Here is a 6000-nt window from a genome sequence, read left to right on the forward strand (position 1 = left end):
TGATTATTTTTCTATTTTTAAAGCATTTATTTGATTTGTTAATTTTTTTATTTAATTTTTAATTTTTCTATTTTTAAAGCCTTTTTAAAATTTTTTAAATTCGTTTTTATTTTTAATTTTTCTAATTTTAAAGCTTTTTATTTTTTAATTTTATTTTTAATTTTTTTAATTTTAAGTTTTCTTTTTTTAAAGCATTTATTTTTTTAATTTTGTTTTTTATTTATTTTTCTATTTTTAATTTTTGTATTACTAAAGCTTTTTTTTTTTCTAATTTTTATATTTATTTTTTCTATTTTTAAAGCATTTATTTTTTAATTTTGTTTTTTATTTAATTTTTATTTTTTAAATTTTTTATTTTCAAAGTTTTTGAATTTTTAAATTTTATTTTTTATTTATTTTTATTCTTAATTTTTTTATTTTTAAAGCATTTATTTTTTTAATTTTATTTTTTATTTAATTTTTATTTTTAATTTTATATTTTGAAACCTTTATTTTTTAATTTAATTTTTTATTTCTATTTTTAATTTTTCTATTTTTAAACCTTTTAATTTTATTAATGTTTAATTTAATTTTTATATTTAATTTTTCTATTTTTAAAGCATTTATTATATTTTTTTAATTTTGTTTTGTATTAAATTTTTATTTTTAATTTTTCTATTTTTAAAGCATTGATTTAATTTTATTTTTATTTAATTGTTATTTTTAATTTTTCTATTTTTGAAGCATTTTTTAAATTTTATTTTTTATTTAATTTTTATTTTTAATTTTTCTCGTTTTAAAGCATTTTATTTTTTTAATTTTCTTTTTATTTTTTATTTCTAATTTTTCTATTTTTAAAGCATTTATTTTTTTAATTTTGTTTTTTATTTTATTTTTTTTTTAATTTTTCTATTTTTAAAGCTTTTTATTTTCTTTTATTTGGTGCTGCCCAGACCAATTTAAGCTGGTGATTGTGGTGGTGTTTGAGGGTCTTGCATTACGGCACTACATTTTATGGAACTTGTACAGCACTTTACAGTTTAATTAAAAATAAATAATTAAAAAAAAAATAAAATAACAAAATTGGTTTTTTTTATTTTTCTATTTTTAAAGCATTTTATTACATTTTATTTGGTGCTGCCCAACCCTGCTGTAGTGCATTTTTATACTTTGTAATACTTTGAAGTAATTTTTCCCAAATGGTTTATCCCAAACTGTACCCCCCTCCCTTTACCTGTGTTATCCCTGTCCTGGGATGAGATCATCCCCAAACCCCCACCCTGGCTCTCTGTCAATCACTCAGCCTCCCATCCCCCCCATGCAGAAGTTTCAGTCCAAGTCCTCGAGTGATCAGCCAGAGGCTCGGGGTCAGCCCCCCAAGCCTTACCCCATACGCTGTCCTATATGTCTATCCCCCAGCATCCATCCCTTAGGGTCACTTAATGGTTGGTAGGATGTTATCTACTTTCGGTTTCCACCTCCCTTTAAATGTAACCTTGGCACATCTCCCTGGGGCTCTGGGCAGGAGCCCCCTGAGGTGCAGGAGCTCCTTTGGGGGTCCTAATAAAACCTTGGATTAACCCCTGCTAAGAGTCAGCCCTTTATCTTCTACCACTGTCTCTGGTGTCTCTGCTGCTGCAAAGGCGACCAGCCCAGGTGCCCTCAGTACCCTCGGGGCACAGAGAGTGTCTCCCGGCCAGCCCAGGTGCCCTCAGTACCCTCGGGGCACACACAGAGAGTGTCTCCCCCCAGCCCAGGTGCCCTCAGCACCCTCGGGGCACAGACAGTGTCTCCCCGCTGTTGGCCATGTCGGGGCTGCCCCCGGTGTCTGCCAACTCGGGACCGGCTGAGGGTTACTGAGAGGCTCGCACAAACCCGCTCGGCCGCTGATTGTGGTGGTGTTTGAGGGTCCTCCAGGACAAGGGAGGAGATGAGAATCTTGACTCCCCCTTTCAGAAGGCTGAAATATCTCATTTTCTTTTAATATAATAGAGATCATAAAATAATAACTACACTAAAAGAGCAAGGAGACATCAGAAAGCTGGAAAGGAATGAATAATAAAAACCTGGGACTGCTCACAGCCCCGACACTGCTGGACCATGACTGGTCATCAAGTAGAAACAATGCACAGGAGACCAATCCAAGATGCCCCTGTTGCTAAACCATCTCCAGCCCACACTCCACAGCCAGCAGATTGTTATTGGTTCCATTTCTGTTCTGAGGCTTCTCAGGAGAAAAAACCCAGCAAAAGGATTTTCATCAAACACGTCAGTGCCAGGTGATGGCACAGGCAGCATCAGCTGGCAGAGGTCACTGTGTCATCCCTGCCAGCCCAGGTGTCACAGCAAGGAGGAGAGAGTTCACCCTGTGCTCATCCTGCAATACAGAGCCTTACAACACAACACACACATTAACACAAGATTATAGCCTTTTTCTATTTTCATTACTTGTGGATTTATTGTTACAGGACACCCAAAACAACAAAAGCACACAAAAAACAGCACTCATCTACCATTAGCACCCCCTTCAAATGACACACAAGCTCACCATCCCTCTGATCACAACTGCTAAATTACACCCCAGCAATCATTGGTCCTCGGGAACGTGGTTCCCTGGAGCCTCCAAAAATTCCTCCTGCCTGAAGAAATACCTGGTCCCTGGAGGGTCTGTGCCCAAACTTTGGCGATGAACGTCGCCTCGCAGACCGACCGGGACCCGGGAAAAAAAACCCAGCCGGGGGGAAAAAAAAAAGAAAAAAAAACAGCCGGGGGGGTGGGGGGGCTAAACCCAGCTGGGGATTTTTTACTCTAAATTTACAAATGAGTTGAAAAACCTGAAAAGCAAGTCACACACACAAGGTTAAATCCAGTCACAGCATGCGCTCACACACGCAGAGATGAGCAGACGCCGACAGACAGACACGTGCTCTCACACACGCTCACGCACTCCTCCCATTTAAACGTTCCCTGTGGCTCCCACTCGAGACGCTGAAGAACGTGCTTCCACGCTTCTTCTGGCTGCCGCTCCTCGACGTCAAATGGTAGATTCTGGGGAAATCAGTAGCCTCAGGGACCTGTGAGACGACAGGAAGCGGTCAACGAGTGGCTGACAGCTAGGACTTGTCCCCGCTCTGGACCAATAAATTTTCTACCCAAAATCCCATAAAAGACAGATGAACAGTAAAGTTTTTATAACTCTGCTACCTAACTGTGACTACATGCCAGGGCAGGGCAGCTCCGACCATAAGTGGTACAACATGAGTACACACAATAAAAGCAGACGCATACAGTGCAAGTGTGCATGGAGTGTAAGTCCATACAATATAAGCCAGCATAGGTACACACAATGTAAGTACATACAGTGTAAGCCAACATAGGTAAACGCAATGTAAGTACATACAGTATAAACCAGCATAGGTACAAACAATGTAAGTACATACAGTATAAGCCAGGACTTGAGATAGCTCTCTGGAAGATTAATTCTTGAGCCCTGTACCCTTTGAGAAGATGGAACCTATAGAACTCCTGCAGTCACGTGAGCAGGGTGTAAGACGCTCCCTCGGGAAGTCCAAGAGAATGGCGTGGAAAAAAAGGCACTACCAAAGCCGGTAGTGAGAAGGAAGATGGATGAGAACATCTTGTCCCTTTGAGACATTCCTGTCTCAAAGAGTAAAAATGTAAAGATGCCGGAATAAGGGATATCCGGAAAGGAACGTGAGTAGAATATGGCCTACGTGGCACGGAATAGTGCCGATAAAGCGTTGAGACGTAACAAAGGCCTGTGACACGTAAGAAGATGGACACGGACGACATAACAAAGACACGGATGACATGACACAGAGACAGAGTGACAACTGCCTGGCACTGTCCCCGTAGGGACCCGAGATTCCTAGTGCAAGGTGAGCCAGAGGCTGATGATGCCAAAGGAAAGGAAGCCCTAGGACGAGAGCACGTGATGATGAAATGTAACTCGTCAAAAGAAGTTAGTGCCGAAGCAGTTAAGAGGATGCTCGAGAGGGGCGGCGAGCCTAGAGAAGGAAGCCGACTGCCGGGTGACCGTGGCCGTAGCTCCGGACGTGAAGGCGAGCTCCTCGGGGGAAAGATCCGTGACGACATCGGGTCGAGGGAGGCGGACGACGCAAAGTACGCGAAAATGTGGAGATGGGTCGGAACTGCCCTGCCCGGCAAAGGCTCTGGCGAGGCTGAGGGGAAACCCTCTCCCTTTGCTTCCAGAGAGCCCGCCCCGCTACAGACCTGTCCCCTAAGCTGACATCTGATTGCCTCCTGTGATAGTAAAGGCTATTCCCCTTCTCCCAGCCACTGGCCCCAACACTTAGCTTTTGGAAGAGGAGCGGACAAAATCCATCCTCGGTCGGACGTGGACGTTGAGATGCTCTCCGTGTGTGCTTCGGTGCTGCCGTTTCCAAGCTTGGGCTACGAGCCTCCTCAGGGTACCTAAGACAAAACAGAAAACCTGACTATTGCCCTCAAAAACAGTAATCCCCAGGACTCCTCTGCACCACTGCCCCGGCTCACCTCAAATCTTGATTTGGCTCCAGAGGGTGCCCGGAAGATACCTGCAAAGAGAAAAGGGACACGCTTAGCATGCTGCTGTGTAACGCGCACCTATGGGTCAGCCTGCCTAAACGCCGACTCACCTGCCCTCCTCCGTTCCTTGGTGTGCCTAGGGCAGCAACAGCACCTGCAATGAAACAAAGCAGAAAAGCATGCTGAGATACTGTGAAAACACAACCTCCCAAATCTGACAAGGATGCCACACCGATACCTTAAGCTGCACACACCTGGCATAGGCGTGCTCAGCCAGGAGAGATGGCAAGTGGACCACCTAAAATAAAAAAACAAGAGGAGATGCTTAGAGCTGCACCAAAACTGAGACCTCAGCAATAACAACTGCTTCTGTACGCTATTCAATGCTCACCTTGCCCACTCGGCCTTGACTGCTGCTCTCGGCCTTGACCTCCTAAAAAGAGAGACAACGAACAATGCTGTAACGGCCACCATTTATGCTTCCTCTGCAGAAACAAACATGGACTCACATGCTCGGGGCAATCCCCACACCCAGGATGGGGGGCTCTGCCCTGGATTTTATCCTTATGCATCTGAAAGAAAGTCAGGACAAAAGTCAAACTGTTGCAGGGTAACTTAATAGCTCCAGATATCTTGTGTCCAACTACACCCCACATTACAAACTTCAAGTCCCCGGGACTTCTCCTATTGCACCAGGATATGCGGCAGGGCAGAGCAGCTCCGGCACAAATGTGTGTGCAGACACCCGTGACACGGGACAGACAGGACGTGACAGACAACGGGGACACAACACAGACAGAAATCTCCTGGCAAGGAAAATGGCTGCGAGGACTGAGAGAATGCAAAAGGAGATGACCGAGGGGAGACCGATGGTGAGCTGATGAGGCTCAGAGAAACCTGGAGGAAGAAGATGCTAACTGAATGATTTATTCCAAAAACTGCAAAGATGGATGCCCGAGAATCCTATGGCCAGAAGCCACTACCTGCCCTCACGTTCTTTCAAGTCCTCGTCTGCCATAATGGATCCTGGCGGGGCACAGCTGCCCATACAGCTCAGAACAAGACCTGAAAAGACATCCGACCGGATGCTTCTAAAGAAACAAGAGAGTCTGATGCCTGTCTGAGATCCCAAGTTAAAAGTTCTATGGCCTGGCTGCCAGGATGAGGAATGCAGAGATCACAGATGCTAACAATGATGCCAGGGTTTCTGACAGGCCCCTCCAAGGCCTAAGGTAAAAGACATGACATATCCAATCACACATAATACACAAAAGACAAGTGACACGATACACACCGGGACTGCTCTGCCCTGCGCACCTCAGCACTGTGATCCAAAGCCAGGCTTTGCTTTTATGGGGCCTAAGGGGCCGCTTCATGGACACCCCCCCATCTCCAAAGGGGACTCAAAAACCCCTCCCAGTAATTCCCAAACCAGCACCCTGCTTGCATCCCCTCTCTGGGTCGTGGCCCTCT

Source organism: Molothrus ater, chromosome 18, assembly GCF_012460135.2.
Source record: "Molothrus ater isolate BHLD 08-10-18 breed brown headed cowbird chromosome 18, BPBGC_Mater_1.1, whole genome shotgun sequence".
Classification (NCBI taxonomy): Eukaryota; Metazoa; Chordata; class Aves; order Passeriformes; family Icteridae; genus Molothrus; species Molothrus ater.